Source organism: Notamacropus eugenii, chromosome 1 (assembly GCF_028372415.1).
Source record: "Notamacropus eugenii isolate mMacEug1 chromosome 1, mMacEug1.pri_v2, whole genome shotgun sequence".
Classification (NCBI taxonomy): Eukaryota; Metazoa; Chordata; class Mammalia; order Diprotodontia; family Macropodidae; genus Notamacropus; species Notamacropus eugenii.
In genome coordinates, this window is record NC_092872.1 from 623,436,049 (window position 1) to 623,456,038 (window position 19,990).

A 19,990-nucleotide genomic window follows, 5' to 3' on the forward strand; every position below is an offset into this window, starting at 1 on the left:
ATAATATGTAACATATCTAATTATACCTATGGTATAATCTGTAAATAAGTAAATAAATAGAATTAAAATATTAAATCAAATATTAAATAAATTAAATGTATTAAAATAATTAATTGCATGACTATTGGTTGAGGTTCATAGAATTTTAAGCTAGGGGGAATCTTAAATACTATCTTATCCCCTCATTTTACAGATAAAGAAACTGAGAGATTATTTGCTCAAGGTCACATAGACAGTAGATTACGGAGGAAGGGTTTGAGCCAAGGTCATGGGATTATAGCATAGTATATGCTCTAGGTTTACTCTTCCACCTCCCATTTGGAGTAGCAGTATGAATTCCTACAGGGCAGAAGCTACATCTCTCCTCAGAGTTCTAGGGGTGGCACAAGTGAGTTGGAGGGCAAGCGGGTATCATTCTAGCATGATAGCTCATGAATCCCCACTTGTGTGCCCTCATTGATTATTCATTGATAGCAATTAGTCAACCAGACTTAATTAACTTTTTCAAAAGGGTAATTACTAAGTATAATAAGAACAATTGATACAAAATACCTCCAAAGTCTGGGATACACTTTCCTACCAGTACATACAGAATCCAGGGAAAGGTGGGCTCAAGCTTAGAGTGCATATGGCAAAGGGGCAACTCCTAGTTCCTGGAAGTCCTTTTACTGAAGACTTCAAGATATTGTCATTAGACATGGAGGAATTTTTCTGCTAACATCCTTGTAGAGTCTTTCAGCTACCTTTCCTTAGTAAGTCTAGTTCATACTCAGGACCCAGTACAGGCACTCTCCCCATTTACTCCTGATCAGGGGACATTGCTAAGGTGTTGATGAACAAGTTCAAATACTCTGGCACGAAGTCTTCCTCTGGTAAAAATATTGAGGGAAGTAGGCTGAGTTTCTCTCTTCCTCCAATGTAATTCCCGTTAGGGGGTTTGGATGACCCCATGCCTGCTACTAAATTTTCAGATGCTCATATCCCCAATTTCAAACTAACTTGCTGGTATTATAAAAGTTTCACAGGACACAGCCAAGTCTTCTCAACCAACCAAAATATACTACCTACTTAGCATCACTTCATTTTATCCAGTGGCTTTCAAGGTCTTTAAAATTCATCAAGAACTTTTTAAACCTTATATAAAGTTTTTGATTGATTAATTCAGTAAAGCTGTCTAGGCCTCATTCACATTTGGTTTATGCCTCTGATTGATTGCCTTCATGGAAATGTTCTCACCTGATAAAAAGTATCAGAGCTAAGTGGGGGAAGGTGATTGACTGATTCAATTCACTCCCCCCACCTTCTTTTACGATAACCTCATATATCCAGAATTGGAAGAGATCTTAGGAGTCATATAGTTCAACTCCTTTAGCGTATGAATGAGGAGCTTAGGTGACTTTCCCATGGTTACATAGTAAGTAAGTCATAGTTCCAGAATTCTAACCCAAATATTTTTTATTCCAAATCTAGCACATTTCCCGTGGTACTACCTCCACTGGTTAAAAACGTAGGACTTTACTCATTATACCATAATGCCTCTTAAAGTAAATACTTTCTTCCCCCTACCATGAGTGGCAATGTGATACTGTGAACAGAGCACTGGGCCTGGAGTCAGAAAGACCTGAGTTCTAACTCAGCCTCAGATACTTACTTGCTGTGTGGTCCTGAGCAAGTCAGTTAACCTCGGTTTGCCTCAGTTTCCTCAACTGTAAAAAGAGGGTAATAGTTATCAGGTGTAAGTAAGGTAGATTTTATCATGGGTAAAGTGTATTTTTGTTCTTTTGTAGAGTTTAGTTTCCCAGGATCCATAACCACAACGATCTCTTGTTCCCAGGCATTAGATATGAGTTTTCTCACAATTGTGGTTCAAAATGTCTCCACCACACTTGCACAGCATTATGTAATGATAACTAATATAAACATTTGTGCTTAAATTGTAAATATCCACTGTGACTGCACAGTGGATATAACAGTGAGATAACGTAAACTTGGGAGGCTGTTGCTGGCAATATGTCTTCTTTGTCTGTTGCCCTATAAAGCAGGTGGGCACTGGTCAGTGAGTGGGGAACCCTTAGGATTGAACGTACAAGCTGGAATGCTATGTGTGCCTTAAGTGGCCTCCATCAAGACTTGGGAGGAATCTGTGTTTGCCTCAGTTGTACCCCACTGAGGCTTGAGGGGATTTAGGGGAGTGCACAAGCTGCGCCTGTCTTCATTGACCCCATTGAGATATGGGGTAGTTGCCCTGCCTTCTTGTTGGCCCCCGTGAGAAGGGTGATTAGGGAATTCTGTGGGAGTTGGTGCCACATTATCAGCAACCCCCTTTAAGAAGACTAGACTAGAATAAAGCAAGAATAAAACTGTCTTCCTGTTTGATCGGATCAAGAGGGAGCCTGTGCTAGCAACCCTCCTGTGTGCTAGCGTTACCTGAACTACACCAGGATTGTTGTGAGGATCAAATGAGATGTTTACTTGTAAAGTGTTTTGCAAAGCTTAAAGTATTATATAAGTGTTATTATCATTAGATCATTATTTTTGTTCATTCCCCTTTTCTGAAAGGATTTGTCTAGGTAGGCTCTTCTGTCCAGTTTCTTAGTGGGCTAGACTACCCCAGAAGGCGATCGGGCAGTCTGTAGGGGATTTTGAAACTTTCCTCTTTTCCAGCAGTGAGTGGAAAGAGGGAGGAGTAGGGAGTGGTAGTGAGCTGCCTTCTTCCCCCCCAACCTCTCCCCCTCCCCCATTCTCAATACTGGCTTGGCCTACTTGGTTTTGTGGAGATCATAGAATCACAAAAATCTTATACTTGGGAGAGACCTTAAAAATCATGTATTCTTGACTAATGTGGAAATATGTTTAATATGATCATACATGTGTAGCCTATATCAGATTGCATGCCATCTTGGGGAGGGGGGAGTGGAAAGAGGGGGGAACATTTAGAACTGAAAATCTTATAAAAACAAATGTTGAAAACTAAAACTCAATAAATATACATGACATGTGACATGTCTAAGACTCCCCAGCTAGTAGGAGGAAGATCCACTTAATTGTTGAATTCAGTTCTTCTGATCCCAAAACACAATTTTTTTTCTACCACACTATCCTATCTCATGCTTATTCCAGACAATGGAGCCCTAATGTGGATGGAACTCTCTTGGTCATGGGCCAGAGACAGTTCCTGTCATCTCCTAAGATGTCCTAATGAAGCTACAGGGTTTGGAAATCATCTTTCTTTCCACTGGTGGTGAATGTTTTCCATGGCTTGAAGAGACAGCAGCTGGACAACAAATCCATATGCTTCTCTCTCAATCTCTCTCTCTCTCTCTCTCTCTCTCTCTCTCTCTCTCTCTCTCTCTCTCTCTCTTACTCCCTCTCTCCCTCTCTCTCCCTCTGTCTCTGTCTCTCTATCTCTTATTCTATAAGAACTGTTCCAGAATCATTGACTTTTTGAGCTGGGAGGGACCTTAGAGGTCACTGAGAGAAACATAGGCTGGCAAGATTGCTTATAATGAATGATTATGACAGTAGAATAACTCATATTTGTGTCATGCATTAAGGTTTATAAAGCAAACAACGATGCTCTTAACAACAATGAAGTATCTAGTGCAAGTATCATTATTGTTCTCATTTTATAAATGAGAAAACTGGGGCCCAGAGAGCCTAAGTGATCTCTCCATGGTCACACAGTTTGTATGCTTAGAATATAGGTTACATTCCTAAATCTTTCAGAAATTAAATATATACATACATATATATGTGTGTGTATATATATATGAATGTAAACAAGTGTATTTCTGCATCCCACAAAACTCATTGGTGTAAAGCAGGGATGGGGACCTGAAGCCTCAAGGCCACATTTAACCTTCTAGGTTCTTGGGTGCAACCTTTTGACTGAGTCCAAGTCTTGTAGAACAAATCCTGTTATTAAGGGCCCTGTTCTGTGAAGTTATACTATAAGGTTCCTTGTGAAGAACTTCCTTTATGAATTTAGATGAACTCCTCCAAAGTTTATAATCATAAAAATTTGTCTGGGGGTACTGAGAAAGTAAATGACTTACCTAAGGTCACACAAACAATTATGTATGCATCAGGACTTGAACCCAGGCCTTTCTGACCCTATCTCCCTTTTCACCAAGCCAAATATGTGTATATACATATTAACACACAAACCAAATATGTATGTGCACATATAAACATATACACAGATGTATGCATATATGTATACACTGGACAACTCCCACTAATTGTAGGTCACAATCAGATTTTCCATTTGGGAAAATGTACAGTTTCTTTCCAGACAAATATGGTACTTCTGTTGATGCCTGTGTTTCAGGCCCAGAACATAAAGGGATGAACTCCATGACCTAATGAAGCACCTACCTGGAAGCATCCTGGGCAGATAAGCAGCCACTTTTATTTTGTAAAATCTCTAGGAAAAAAAAGGAATGTCTTCAACAGCCCCTTGGGGACCCCATTACAGTGTTTCACAACCCTCTAGCTAGGAAGCTGTTGTTAATGTTTAACCTTAATCCCTCCTGCTGTAATTTAAGGCCCTTTCCTCTTGCTGAGTTCTTGGTGTGAATGGAGAGCAGCTGTTCACTCTCATCATCTGACATCAGCTATTTCTCAAGATGACCCCTATGAGCCAGGCCAGGGTTATTATCCCCACTTTGGTGCATGCAGTAAATATGTATTTATTGGAGAATGCTAAGGCCATCGCCTTGTTTGCTATTTTCTATTGGGAAGCTTTGAGGAGAGCAAGAGTCTTCTTTACATGCATGGTTTTGATTCAAATACAGAGTGTCCCCAGCAGTAGGCCTGTATCCCACAGATGAGATCTCTTTTAAACTTGTCTAGGTACCCACGGACGGATCCTGTGTGTGTTTGTCCTTCATTGCCAAAGAAGACCATGCCATCAGAGAAATGATGACATGACTTGTACTTGACTTTGTTTTGAGTGAGGGAGGGTTGTGCAGGTCACCAGCCTCACTTCTCCTCCAGAGCCATCTGAATCCAGTGACCAGATACTCATCAGGATGACTGGAGATGACTCAGGATGAGGCAATTGGGGTTAAGTGACTTGCCCAAGGTCACGCAGCTAGTGAGTGTCAAGTGTCTGAGTTGAGATTTGAACTCAGGTCCTCCTGACTCCTGCACTAATGCTCTATCCACTGCACCATCTAGCTGCCCCAGCCACAGATGGATAACACGGGCTTGGAGGAAAGAAGGCTTTAGTTGGAGTTGGGAGGGATATGAAAGGTGTCCTCAAGTGTCTGAAGGTCTGACAAGTGGAAGAGAGATTTGATTTGCTCTGCCGGGTCCCAGAGGGCAAGACTAGGTCTCACTATGGGTGGACACAAATCTAGGCTTGATATCAGGTAAAACTTCCTCACAATCAAAGCTATTTCCAAGGAAAATGGGATGCTTTGGAAGGTAGTGAATGGTTTCCTTTTCTTTGGAGGATCCAAGCAGTGGCTGGATTCCCAATGATTGAGGGTGTTATTCTCTTTCAGACATGAGCTGGACAAGATAGACACCAAAGACTGAAGTCACTTTATGACTTTGTGTTTACAGGTTATATCCACATTTTATAGAAATCAGATTTTTTTGGGGGGAATTTTGGGACCTAATTTTGGCCCAATATGGTTTATTTGTTGACTTTTTTTATTACTCTGTAGCCTCTAAGAGGTCAGGGACCCTGTTCTGTAACTTACTTTGTAATGTGCCTTCTATAGCTCTCTAAAAAGAGAGAGATGAATAAGGACACATTTCTGTTATATTTTAAAGTTTACAAAGTAAACATTCCACCATAACTTTGAGAGGTAAATTGTGTAAGTATTATTAGCTTCATTTTATGAACGAAAAAACTGAGACCCATAGAGGGGATCACAAAGCTAAAGTCAGAACCAGGATTTGAACCTTATGTCTTCCCTGAATTCAGGTCACTAAATCTTAGTAGTCTTGCTTGTTCTTAGTAGGCCTATTTGTGAAGAGGAGAGTGATTTTGTGGATGATGTTCAAGAAGGGGCTGATGTTCAAATTTTAGGCAACAAATCAGTGGATGGGCTCATATTAGGATTGTTGGAAGAACATTAGAATCATAGATGTAGAGCTAGAAGGGACTTCTTGGGGTGACTTTTCCCATCCACTCATTTTACAGATGAAGACTAAGTCCAAGAAGGATGGAACATCTTGTCCCAACATGCTACCACACAGAAATCAAATATTAGAGGCAAGACCTGAACACTAGGTCTCTAACTCCAAATACAGGGTTCTTCTACTCAACCACACAGCCTCCAGTCAGGCTTAGAATGCTTTTCTCCTCTTGAGTTTAGTTTCTGGGAATTTTTCCCATCTAGGCACACTGATGCCTCTATAGGAGGAAAACTTAGATTCCCTGTGGCCTTAAGCTTCAGAAGTGGGTGCATGCAGGAAATCACAAAGATGCTTTTTCCAGGCCTATTTTAGGGGCCTGGAAAAAGCCTGGATCTCAGTCCAGTCTGACCCTGGACCCAGATTCCTTAGGACAGAGGGAGGAGGTGACTTAAGGCAGATGCTGGTATTAGATACACTGAGAGTTAAAGAATCATAAGTTTTAGAGCTGGGGGAGAGCTGAGGGACTCACCACCCCTATAAAATCTGTTGCCAACTTGTGTTGATTCTCCCTCTACTGCATTTCTCCCATCTATTCCTCTTTTCTCTATTCACATCATTGCCACCCTTGTCTAGGCTCTTACCACCTGTCACCTGGAATATTTCAGTAGCCTCCTAATTGATCTTCCTGCCCTCAGCCTCTCCCCTCCCTAGTACATACTCCATACAGGTGCCAGAGAGAAATTCTTGAAGTCCAGCTCTGATCAGATCATGACTAAAAGGGCTCTAGAAACTCCAGTGACTCCCTAGGATAGAGAAAAAAAGGGGAAAAAACCTCTTCTTTTGACATTTACAAGCTCTTCACAACCTTGCTTCGTTACCTTTCTAGACTCAGTACACATTATTTCCACCGCGTACTTCAAAATCCATCCCACTGATCTACCTGCTGTCCCTCCCACACACTCTGTCATTCCTGTCTCTGTATCTTTGCATGGACCCTTCCCTCCCACCTGTCATATAAGCCTTTCTCACTGCCACCTCTACCCTTCTTCAAAGCCCCCTCCAGACTAACTTCCACAACAAGCTTTTTCTGATACCATAGTTACTACTTTGTCGTTGTTTAGTCGAGTCCAACCCTTTATGACCCCATTTGGGGTTTCCTTGGCAAAGACGCTGGAGTGGTCCATCTCCAGCCCATTATATAGATGAGGAAACTGAGGCAAACAAGATTAAGTGACTTGCCCAGGGTCATGCAGCTAGTAAGTGTCTGAGGCCGGATTGGAACTCAGAAAGATGAGTCTTCTTGACTTCAGGCTCAGCACTATCTACTGTGCCACCTAGCTGCCCCAACTACTACTTCATTTTACGCCAAATAATCTCGAATTTGCTTTGTACATTTTATATCTACATATATGTGTATATATTGTTTCCCTGATTAAAAGTAAACTCCTTGAAATTGGGAACTGCTTCATTTTTTCCCCCAGAGTCTAGCAATCGATCTATTACTTAATCCCCAAGAATTTTATTAAGCCCCTACTCTGTGCCAGATGTTGCTGGGTGCTAGAGAGACAAACATGAAACTGCTTCTTCCTTCAAGAAGTTTACATTCCCTGGGTGCCTAGTGCTTAGCACATAGTAGGTGCTTAGTGAAGTAAGTTAAATTTCTTACTAACTCAATTAAAACGATTAATTGATTAGAGATCAACTAGTTTTTCTATTTTTTTATAGATGAGGAAACGAATCCAGAGAGTTTAAGATTGCCCAAGATTACTCAGAAAGTAGCAAAGCTGGAATTTTGAGAACTCTCTCCTTATCTCTTCCCATTGCTGACACAAAAATAAACCAAGATCCCTTTACTCCCCCAGCACACGTTTTCTGGCTGATGCTAGTCCTGTTAGACTACTAGTCTATCAGACCTAATTGGAGAACAGGTAAGTGACCAGGAAGAGGACTCTGAGAGCCCAGGACAAATACTCTCTTCTCTTTACACCATTGTTCCTGGCTTTGGGGATGGAGTGGGGGGAGGGATAGGGGTGGCCAATCGCCTTGTCCTTCTCCCTTCCTCTCAAAGGGCAAGGGTAGCTCAGAGAGGTTTCTTGTGATGAGAGTGTTTTAATGGCTCAGCAGGTCCCAGTGAACCTGAGATCTTCCTCCACCCCTTTCCTGCAGGAGACAGCATTCTTGACCATAAAACCTTCCCTTTCAGAGCTTCTGGGCTGAGCTGTTCTCGATGCTTATCAAGAGGAGTGATCAAAGCCTCCCGAGGTTGTAAATCTCTTTCTCTGCCTGTCAGGCTAGAGAACAGCTGAAGAAGAGGGCTTCAGGCCCCTAAGGGGGAAAAAACAGCTTCCTTCACCCACCCCAGGCCTGCCAAAAACCATCCACCCAGGAGGAGCCTGCTGCATGGCTCCTGGTAGTGGCTACTTCTCAGGCCTGGGAAGCTCCTGCTTGTGGCATTTGGGGAGGAGAAGGAGGCCTGAGAGCTGGACAGGACAGAATTAGAGAATAAGAGGAGAGGAAATGTTATGTCAGTTGTGACCCTCCATAAAGGGCAGCTCACTCTGCCCCAACCACTTCCTGTGTGTGTGCTCTTCCACATTTGGGTAACTATATTGTGTTGGGTCGGATTGGTGGTGTTAAAATATCAGAGTTGGAAGGGACTTCATGTGATACAATGGAAAGGAATTCTGAGGATCTGGGTTGGAAACCCAACTCTGCTATATTTCTTAGCAGTGGGGCCTTGGGCAAATCACTTGATTTCTTTGGACTTCAATTTTGTCATCTTTAAAATGGGGACAGAAGCAACAGCAGAACCATGTGCTCATGGCTTCCGGCTGAGCCAGGTCTCTGAAGAATTGCAAAAGCATATCAAGTAGTAGATAGTGGAGAGGCACATGGTGAATGTCAGTAGGATTTAACATGTATAAATAAGGACTTACAAAGTTGAGGAAAGGATGTTATCCAAGAATCAAAGAGAAAAAGAGATGGGTTGTTATTCATCCAAAGTGAGGGATGACTGATTGACAAATGCTTTGCTCCATTGGTATCCTCTTGATGTTATGAGAAAACGACGGTGGTCCCTAACACGTGGGGTGGATTCCCTGTGTCACTGGAAGACAGGAGAATCGCACAGACTGGACATGCATGGTCGGCTTTCAGTCCACATCACTAGCAGAAATACCCACATCGCTAATCTCAAAACCCCACTGGAGTGTGTTGGAGTACAATTTCATTCAATTTAATATTGCTTTGTGGGTAATTTTTTGGTGTGTTTTCTAGATCCTATTTTTCTTTTATGATTTTACAAGTCCTTGTGATGCACTAAAAATAAAAACAGCCACATTAATGACTTGTTTTTATATTTCAACTTTCAAATAGAAATTAAAATGTTAAAAACAACTTGTAAATAAAAGAATAGGATGAGCCTGTTTTCCCTTTAGGAAGTCGAAACAATGAAACTAACAACATCTTTTCCCCGAGTAGAATATCCCCTATATTTTTGTTTGTTTTTTAAATCATGAACTATGAGGAAAGGCACCCAAAGTCTCATTGCCTGGGGGTCCAAAGGAGTCTTAACCTGCCAGGTTAAGAATGAGGCACTCCTCTTGCCACTGCAAAATAGAGAGCTTAGAGGAGAAGAGAGTTGGTTCAAAACCATTGCTCTTTGAGATGAATCAAATACTTAGCTCAATGACCTTTGGACATCAATAGCATAGGTGTTATTATCCCATTTTCCAGGTGAGGAAACTGAAGCTAATGGGGATTAAGGAATTTCCCTGTGGCCCACTGATTCCCTAGCCCAGCACTCTTTTAGCACTTAGTCCAAACAATACTTGGCCCTTTCAAACAGTAAGGGAAGTGTGCCCAGACAGATCTGAACTCAGACTTAAAATCTCAGGGCAAAAGAGTGTCTGTGTGTGTTTAGTAGGTCCCCTGTTACGATGGGTGTGGAGAAGTGATGAACTCCCTGCCGCCTTGGTCTTGTCAGAGCTGAGCATGACATATGCACAAAAGGTACCTTTTATAGGTGGGAAATTATAGGTGCTGTTACTTCAAAGGCTTTGCCAAATAGGGTTACTCCTTTGATAAATGACAGTATTATTAATGGTGATTTATTGCTGGGGCCAATTTGACAACAGAAAGAACCAGTTTCCCCACTCCCCCTGGCCTCCACCTTGATGTTTTTTTTTTTTTTGGCTGTGGAATCACCTCCCTGCCTAAGGAGACTGGGGCATCTGTTTAACTCACACAGTGAGATACCTGGCTTATTAACCTGTCATCATGTGTCATAAAGTTTAGTGAAATGCTGGCAGATTGTAATCCTAAACAGGGCAATTACCCTATTATTAAAATGGCTCTTTCTTTCTTTCTTTTTCTTTCTTTTTTTCTTTCTGTGAATTCTCCTCCTCCTCCCGCCCCCTTCTCTGGTTGGCCTGGCTCTTACCTCTGTTTTACCTGCTTGATGAGTCACTGGAGCTGAGCTAAAGTCCTTGCTTTGCAGCAGAATCGTGGCCTCTTTCCTGAGGGAGAAAGTACTATGGGAAAGCTCAGTCCCTCCCAGCTACTGATTGGTGTAAGGGCCACCTGAAGGGGTATTAGAGAGGTGATTCTTACGCCAGTGGTTCTTAGAGTAGGAGAGTGAATTCTCAATTTTTATTTTTTGGTCTCAGGACCCCATTATACTCTTAAATTTAAAAATTTTAAAGGCCCTCCTAAGGAGCTTTTGTTTAGATGCAATATACTTATGGAAACTTACTATATTAGGAATTAAAATGTCTTAGGGTTATTGAACTAACGGACCAGACTTCCTCTGAGGTCCCTCTCCTTCCAACCCTGAGAGTCTGTGATTCTGGACTGAGTCAAGGCAGTAGCAGTGATCTAGACTGAGTCAAGGGCTACTCAACTACCCAGGCTTGCATGTCAGTAATGCCTCTTTCTAGACGGTCAGCTCCATAACAGCAGTGATCCGTCTTATTTTATGTTCTCTAGAGCTAAACACAGTGATCTATGCATAAGAAATACTTAACAAATTAGCTAAATATGAACTTATTATAGGTTGACAAAGTGCTTTCTTCCAAACAACCCTGTGAAGATGATGGTGTGTGTATATATGTACATACATAAATATACACAGATATATGTTATATATATATACATGTATGTATACATATGTCCACACAACATAGCTCTATTATCCTCATCCCCATTTCCATCTCTATTTCACATATATTTTGGTCAGGATCTGTGACTTCATCAGTATAAGGCCTTCCCAGTGCAGAAACTCTGCCCACAGATGCAAATTTGCAACTCCTCTGAAATTTATCTCAGAAAATTTCTTGGGGGCACTGAGAGGTTAAGTGACTTTCTCATGGTCAAACAACTTGTATTCTCTTCTGAGGTTTTTGTTGTTCAGCTGCGTCTGACTCTTCATGACCCTATTTGGTATTTTCCTGGCAAAGGTACTGGAGTAGTTTGCCATTTCCTTCTCTAGCTCATTTTACAAATGAGAAAACTGAGGCAAATAGAGTGAAGTGACTTGTCCAGGGTCACACAGCTAGTTTCTGAGGCCAGATCTGAACTTAAAAAAGATGAGTCTTCTAGACTCCAGGCCAGGTGTTCTATCCATTGTGTCACCTAGCTTCCCTATTCTTAGTTTAATTGGCACTAATTTAGGTTTTTCTGACTCCAAGGCTGACTGCTTTTCTATCCACTATCACCTGCTGACTCCCTGGTAAACTTGTCTTTGTAACTGAAATAGAGAATTGGAGGAGAAAATAATACAATGAACAGGTTTCATAGATGCCAAGGCAGGGCATGTTTCATGTACATTCATCTTGTTGCCTTCAAAATATTGTAAAATGTTTGAGGAAGATCCCTTTGAACCTTCAGGCTGAGCCTCAATATAGATTTTCAACCTGATGGTGGTTCCACTGACCCAAAGAATATCTGAGTTGGGGCTATAGGGCTAATGAGTACAATCCATCCCTGAACAATAATTTGGTCTACAACCCACTGGACATGTGGATATCCAGCTTTGGCTTGGAGGCTTCTCTCAGATCTAATTATTAGGAAGTTTTCTCCTACATAAAGCCCAAATTTCTGGGGTTTTTTTTTTTTTGGTGTAAGATACTGCCCCTTTCTTATGCGGGTATTTTATTTATTAGAAGGGGGGAAAATAACAACAGTAAGTTAAAGTAGCATGAGACAGTTTTGAGGACCTGAAAAGATCTAAGATAAATGTATCAAGAGGAACCATTTGAAAGGAGCTCATAGGCAAGATCACTGACAGATTGTAGCAATGACTGCAGTACATTGTTTTCCAGCAGCTGATTTGAATATAATTGGTTTCAGGACTTTGGATGTTATCACTGAGAAATTCTGCATCAAAATATTGTTTTGGGACTGTGGGAATATTAAATAATAATTATTTGTGTTATACCTGGTAGAGATGTGGAATTTTGGTTTTTCACCATCAGTTGGAAGTGAATCAATTTTCATCTGGAGGCAGTGCTTGAAATAGGACTATGAGAAACCAACTGAGAAGAAAAGAAATTTCATACAAGAGAAGTTTAGAAGAGGATTGATATTCTCCAATATTTGTAATAGACTATTCTATAAAGAGATCAAAGTTGGAGGTCAGAGTATTGATTTGACTGAAGTATCTGAATTTCTTTACTCTTGAAGCTTATTACTAGTTGTGTATAAATTTGTACTGTAAGACAATTAAATATTATGTTATTGTTATTTTTGCTTTAACTTATGTTAATAAATCTTGTTTCATAATTAAGAACCAATAGTATCCTTGTGACTGTTTTACAGTATTTAAATGGGAAACTAGAGGCGGCCCAGTAGCTGCAGTTGTGAGTGTTTATGTGTCATTCTACCACATCAGGTTTACCCCTAGGACTGTGAGAGTGAGTTGTGGCAGTGTGGGGGCTATGGATGACCCTCATCCCCGATTTGCCCTGGAAAAAAGAAAACCTTCGATTTATTTGTGTGAGTGTAAGTTGAATGAGCCAGGTCATGGGAGATGGGGGGAGTAGGTGCCCTGTCTAATGGCCATGTCCTATACCCCCAGATCTACACTTATAACTTCTATCCATGGTTTCTAGTTCAGGCCCCATGGGACCAATCAATCTTCTAAAGAGTCAGCAATCATTTATTAAGCACCAGCCAATGGCCAGGCACTGTGATAAGCCCTGGGGATACAAAGACAAAAGGAAGATACTCCCTACCCTCAAGGAGTTTATATTCTTTTACTGGGATATAACATCTAGCAAGTAAGTTAATACAAGGTACATACAACATAGGCCCAAGCTGTGACACAGACTCTCCCCCCTATTCTTGGAAGTGGGGTGTGTGGGGGGAGTGTCAGGAATCTGATCTCAAAAAGTGATTTTTTTTCCTCTTTGGCTCATTGTTTCCATCCAGAATACTCCAGGAAAATCTCTAAATGTACTCATGGATAGCTCATGCCTAGTTTTCACGCAATTTGGATAACAGAGTTCCCAACTCCCTCCTATAAAAGCATTCACATTATGCAATGCATAACAGGAATGGTACAGCCCTTTTTTCCCCACCTCCACTGAAAATATACAAAATACAAAGAAATTGCAAGAGCTCATTAACAAATACAGGAAAACAGAAAACATTCAAACATCCCATCATCTACCCCCAGGACAGTACCGTGACATTCAGATGAAATCCTTCTCTCTCGCTGGATCATACATGGCCCTTCTAAGACTGTTGTACCAATTTCTGGTTTAAACACCTACTAGAAGATAAAAATATATTTTGAGGGCTGCTGAACAAGCAACTCCCTTCTGCTTGACCTGACTATCTCTGAGTAGTTCCTTGGCATTGCTTCCAAATAGGATACTATGCAGAACTATGTTGATGATCCTTTCCTTTCTCTAGGGAGCATTCTGTATCAGGGAATTCCCTTCTCTCTCTAGAACGTCTGATCCTGGAACTCTTGAACTTGTGAACTGTTAAATTTGTTTTACTCATGACACATGTTTTACCCAAAGCTGGTGCTGCTCAAGAAATTTCCCAAGGACAAATCTGATCCCTCTCCCACACGAAAGTCCAAGCTTCTTTCATTTCTTCCTTAAGTCTTCTCTGCTCCAGGCTAAACATTCCTAGTCCTTTCAAATAATTTTCATTCACCATTATCTTGAGCTCTTCATCCTGTTATTCTCCTCTGGACATACTATAGATCTCCTAAAATGTGATTCCCAGAACTGGACATAACCCCCCCAGGCAGTCTGATGAGGGCAGAATACAGTAAGTATAACCTTCCTCTTTTGAACGTCATGCTTCATTCAAATTCAAGATTGCATTAGTCTTTTTTTTTTTGGTTGCATGTCATACTGCCGACTCATTTGTGATTGCAGTCCACTAAAATCTCTAGGATCAAAAAAATCTCTATGATTAGTTGCTGACTTAGGACAAATCTTTTTCAGATAAACTGCTATCTAGCACTTGTCTTCTCCCTCTTGTATTGTGAAATTTTTTTGGGGGGGGGTGTGGTGGTATAGCTAGATGGTGCAGTGGCTATAGTACCAGCCCTGGAGTCAGGAGGACCTGAGTTCAAATCTGGCTTCAGACACCTACAAGATATGTAATCCTCAGCAAGTCACCTAACCCTAATTGCCTGCAAAAACCAAACAAACCACAAAATTTATTTTTTTGAGCCCCAGTGTTAGGTTTTACATGTCAGTCCTTTATATGTCATGACATGCAATGTCAAGGATCAAGGGTGCTTAGAGGAAGTCTTGTGTTTAGTGGGGGTAAAACTCAGAATAAGCTGAGGCTCATGAGGAAAACTGGGACAGTAAAAGGTCTTGGGAAAAGAGGAGGGTCATGGAAAGGATAGGACTATTGCCTCGGCTGAATAGGATAATGATAATGGGCAAAAGAGGGAAAGTAGAGTTACTCAACTTGTATTTTGCATCCACTTTTCTTTACCAAGGGGAATAATGTTTGGATCATAAAGGAGAGAATAAAAATAGGTATCAGGAAGTTACACAAATAGTGAGAGTATCCAGCTGCCCTAAACCCAATCAAATGACCTGGCCCAGTTAGATGAACCCTATCCCAGAGCTAGAGCACCGGAAGGGTTGGTAGATGTAATTGTGGAGCTACCATCAAAAATATCCAACAAGACTGAATAACGCGAGGGGGACCTCAGTCTTAGACATAGATAAATTTCAAAACAGGAAGAGGGAAATGTGCAAATCCTAGACCAGCAAGTATGACTAAATTTCCTTGCAAAATTTGAGAACTGTTAAAAGGGTGATAATTATAAGAAACCAGTATGGATTCATCAAGAATAGGTCATGTCAGAATAACTGTATTTTCTTTTTTTGACAGGCTTAGTTAACTGGAAGACCAAATAACTATTCATAATTTGCCTAGATTTTAGCAACGTATTTGAAAAGCCTCAAGTGTATTCTTGTATAGTTATAGTGCTTGGCATGTAATAATTGCTTAATAAAGTCTCTATCTACCTATCTGTCTATGACAGAGATGTGAACTAGATCAATAGTCTCCAAACTTTTTTGATCATGTACCATTTTGTTAAAATGTATTCAAATATGCACCCAATGTATGCATATTTATCTAAGTTTTATATGTGCACTACTATATTAATGTATATGTTATAAAACAGGAGCAAAATATATATTATATATAAATATATATACAAAAAATATATAATATATATAATAAAATATACATAAACCGAAATTTAAAAAATGAGATGAAGATGAAATATTTTGTTAATTATACAAAACTCATTTTGCTCTCACTAGAATATTATTAATGATGATATTTCTGAGAACATTGTGATCGAATATGTGTCATTATTTTTGAAATCTGATTTTAACACTTTCTGATAGCCATTCAAAGGTCTAGTTGTAATTTGATACTTGGTTCTAATGGCTGTCATAACTGAAAACACTACCTAACAAAGATTCAAATGAGTATCATCATTGACTACATCTATTAAATTTCAGTTATTTTTCAATCCCATCCACTGATTATGCAAATAATTTTGTTGAACTTCAGCTAGTAAACTTTCTTCTTCCCTATTGTCCTTTGGTTGTTGCAAAGTCATTATTTTTATATTTTTAACTAATGAGTTCAAAATTTACTGAAACTCCTTCTTGGAAAGATTTCTTTAAATTCTAATTTATTTATTTATTTTTAGTTTTCAGTATTTTTATCCACAAGATTTTGAGTTCCAAATTTTCTCCCCATCTCTCCCCTTTCCCCACCCTAAGACACCATGCATTCTGATTACAGTTTCCCCCAATCTGCCCTCCCTTCTGTCATACCCCTCCCTTCTCTTATCCCCATCCCCTCTGTTTTCTTGGAGAACAAGACAGATTTCTATACCCAGTTGCCTGTATATCTTGTTTCTCAGGTGCATGTAAAAACAATTTTTAACATTAGTTTTTAAAACTTTGAGTTCCAACTTCTCTCCTTTCCTCCTTCCCCACCCATCCCCACTGAGAAGGCAAGCAATTCAATATAGGTTATACATGTGTAGTTATGCAGAAGACTTCCACAAAAGTCATGTTGTGAAAGACTACCTCTATTTCCCTCCATTCTATCCTGCCCCCCATTTATTCTATTCTCTCTTTTGACCCTATCCCTCCTCAAAAGTATTTACTTCTAATTACACCCCCTCCCATTTGCCCTCTCTTCTATCATCTCCCTACCCCCCTGCTTATCCCCTTCCCCGCTACTTTCCTGTAGTGTAAGATAGAGTTTCATAGCAAATCGAGTATGCATGTTATTCCCTCCTTAAGTCATATATATGATGAGAGTAAGGTTCACCTTTTTCCCTCTCACCTCCCCTCTCTTCCCTTCCATTGAAAAAGCATTTTCTTGCCTCTTTTAAGTCAGAGATAATTTGCCCCATTCTATTTTTCCCTTTCTTCTCCCAATATATTCCTCTCTCACCCCTTAATTTTATTTTTTTAGATATCATCCCTTCCTATTCAACTCACCCTGTGCCCTCTGTCTATATGCATACAATCCTTCCAACTACCCTAGTACTGAGAAAAGTCTCAAGAGTTATAAATATTATCTTTGCATGTAGGAATGTAAACAGTTCAGCTTTAGCAAATACTTTATGATTTCTCTTTCCTGTTTACCTTTTCATGCTTCTCTTAATTCTTGTGTTTGAAAATCAAAATTTCTATTCAGCTCTGGTCTTTTCATCAAAAATGCTTGAAAGTCCTCTATTTCATTTAATGATCATTTTTTTCCCCCGAAGTATTATACTCAGTATTGCTGGGTAGGTGGTTCTTGATTTTAATCCTCGTTCCTTTGACTTCTGGAATGTCATATTCCAAGCCCTTCAATCCCTTAATGTAGAACCTGCCAGATACTGTGTTATCCTGATTGTATTTCCACAATACTTGAATTGTTTCTTTCTGGCTGCTTGCAACATTTTCTCCTTGACCTGGGAGCTCTGGAATTTGACTACAATATTCCTAGGAGTTTTCCTTTTGAGATCTCTTTCAGGAGGTCATCAGTGGATTCTTTCAATATTTATTTTACCCTCTAGTTCTAGAATATCAGGGCAGTTTTCCTTGATAAATTCATGAAAGATGATGTCTAGGCTCTTTTTTTGATCATGGCTTTCAGGTAGTTCCATAATTTTTAAATTGCCTGTCTTGGATCTGTTTTCCAGGTCAGTTATTTTTCCAATGAGATATTTCACATTGTCTACTATTTTGTCATTTCTTTGGTTTTGTTTCATAATTTCTTGATTTTTCATAAAATCATTAGCTTCCATCTGCTCTATTCTAATGTTTAAGGAATTATTTTCTTCAGTGAGCTTTTGGGCCCCCTTTTTCATCTGGCCAATTCTGCTATTTAGGGCATTCTTCTCTTCATTGACCTTTTGGATCTCTTTTGTCATTTGGGTTAGTCTATTTTTTACAGTGCTATTTTCTTCAGGATTTTTTTGGGTCTCCTTTAGCAAGCAGCTGACTTGTTTTTCATAGTTTCCTTGCATCACTCCCATTTCTTTTCCCAATTTTTGGTCTTCTTCTCTTACTTGATTTTCAAAATCCTTTTTTGAGCTCTTCCATGGCCTGGGACCATTGCATATTTTTCTTGGAGGCTTTGGATGGAGGAGCTTTGACTTTGTTGTCTTCTGTTTGCATGTTTTGGTCTTCCTTGTCACCAAAGTAAGATTCTACAGTTTGATTCTTTTTTTGGTTTTTGCTCATTTCCCCAGTCATTTACTTGACTTTTGAGCTCTTTGCCAAAGTAGATCTCTGCTTCCAGTTGGGGTGGGGGGTGTACTGTCAGCTGCTCAATTCCCCCACAATCTGTGGGCCTAGAACTCCAGAAACAGTCACTGTCTCTGCCTCTGCTGCTTCTGTGGCTGCTTTTGGTTCCTCTGTCCCCTCCCCCCTCTGCCATCCTGGGGCTGGGGCCAGATCTCCCCACTCTCCTACACTGGTCCCACAGGCTTTTCCACTGACCTTCCAATTTCCCCTCGGCATTTTGGGGTCCTGAAGTCTGGAAAGTGCCACAGGTACAAGAGATTCAGTCTCCCCAAGACTTGCTCAGGTCCTGTCTGTGCTGACTTGGTCCATGCTGGACTGCGCCCTGCCCCCAGTGTGGTGTGATAGATACTTCCCAGCTTCCTAGTGACCTTCCAGGCTCTCTTGAGCTGGAGGTTTGCTATACTCTGTCATTCTGTGGGTTCTGCAGGGTCCAGAATTTGTTTAGAGCCATTTTTTACAGGTATTTGACTGGGCTTGGGAGTAGCACTCTCTCTTGGAAAGATTTTTAAAGAGGTTAAAAATCTGGTTCAAGTTTTTACGTTATGCAGATATGAGAGCTTTTATTTTTCACAACCCAGAGAGGAGAGGGTAAATAACCACAGAAAATGGTGTCAATAGAGTTAAATGTTGTAGAGAGGCCAACAAGCATGAGGACTGAGAAAAGACCATCAGATTTGGCTATTAAGAAATCACTGATAATTTAGAATGGAGCACTTACAATTGGGTGAGGAACCAAATGCAACAAGAAAATTGAGAAATTAGGAAAGTGGATTGATTCTCTCAATGGAAATAAAGAGGTTTGGAAGAGGGGTGGATTTTGCAGGGGAAAGATAAAGTAATGCGATTGGCTATTCAGTTTACAACCTATCCATCCAAGCTCATCCTTTGCTAGTACCACTCTTTCCTAATGAAAAATGAGATGATGGGGAAAGGGTCTCACTCACTGTCTATTGACTTAGATCAGAGTCTACCCACTGAGGGGCACTTGTGGCAGACCTGAAGGGATCTGAGGGAGAGGGTTTAGGGATATTGGGGGAAAGGATGGATTTTTGCTTGCACAACTTTAGGTGACAATTTTGGTTAGTTTATAATCAACCACCCTGAGTGATCAATGCCTGAGTTCAAGAGGACACAGTGGGAGAGTATGGAGCTGTAATGTATAAGGGGATGGTGTAGTTATGATGAAGATAAGCCTTAAATTGTCTATCACAAATAACAACATTTCCACCCTCTTTTTGATTGATTACACACAGCTAGGAGTTACAATCCCCCCTCTTACCCTCCCAGCACACTACCTTTGGAGACCATTAGGCTAGATGCTAGTATATCTACTGTGGAGGATGGAATTGGAACTGACTGAATGACCAGAATCTTTCTCTTTTTATTTTAACTTTTTAAAATTATTAATTTAAAGTATACTAAAAAGGAACATTTCAATACACAAAAGAAACCAAAAAAGAAAATTATATGTGTAATAATAAGTATCTATAATGTACAGCTTACTTTAAAAAAGTACATAATAAATTTAATATGTTACTTTCAAAGCTATCCTGTTTGTCTGAATTTCCTTCTAAATTTTTTTCTGC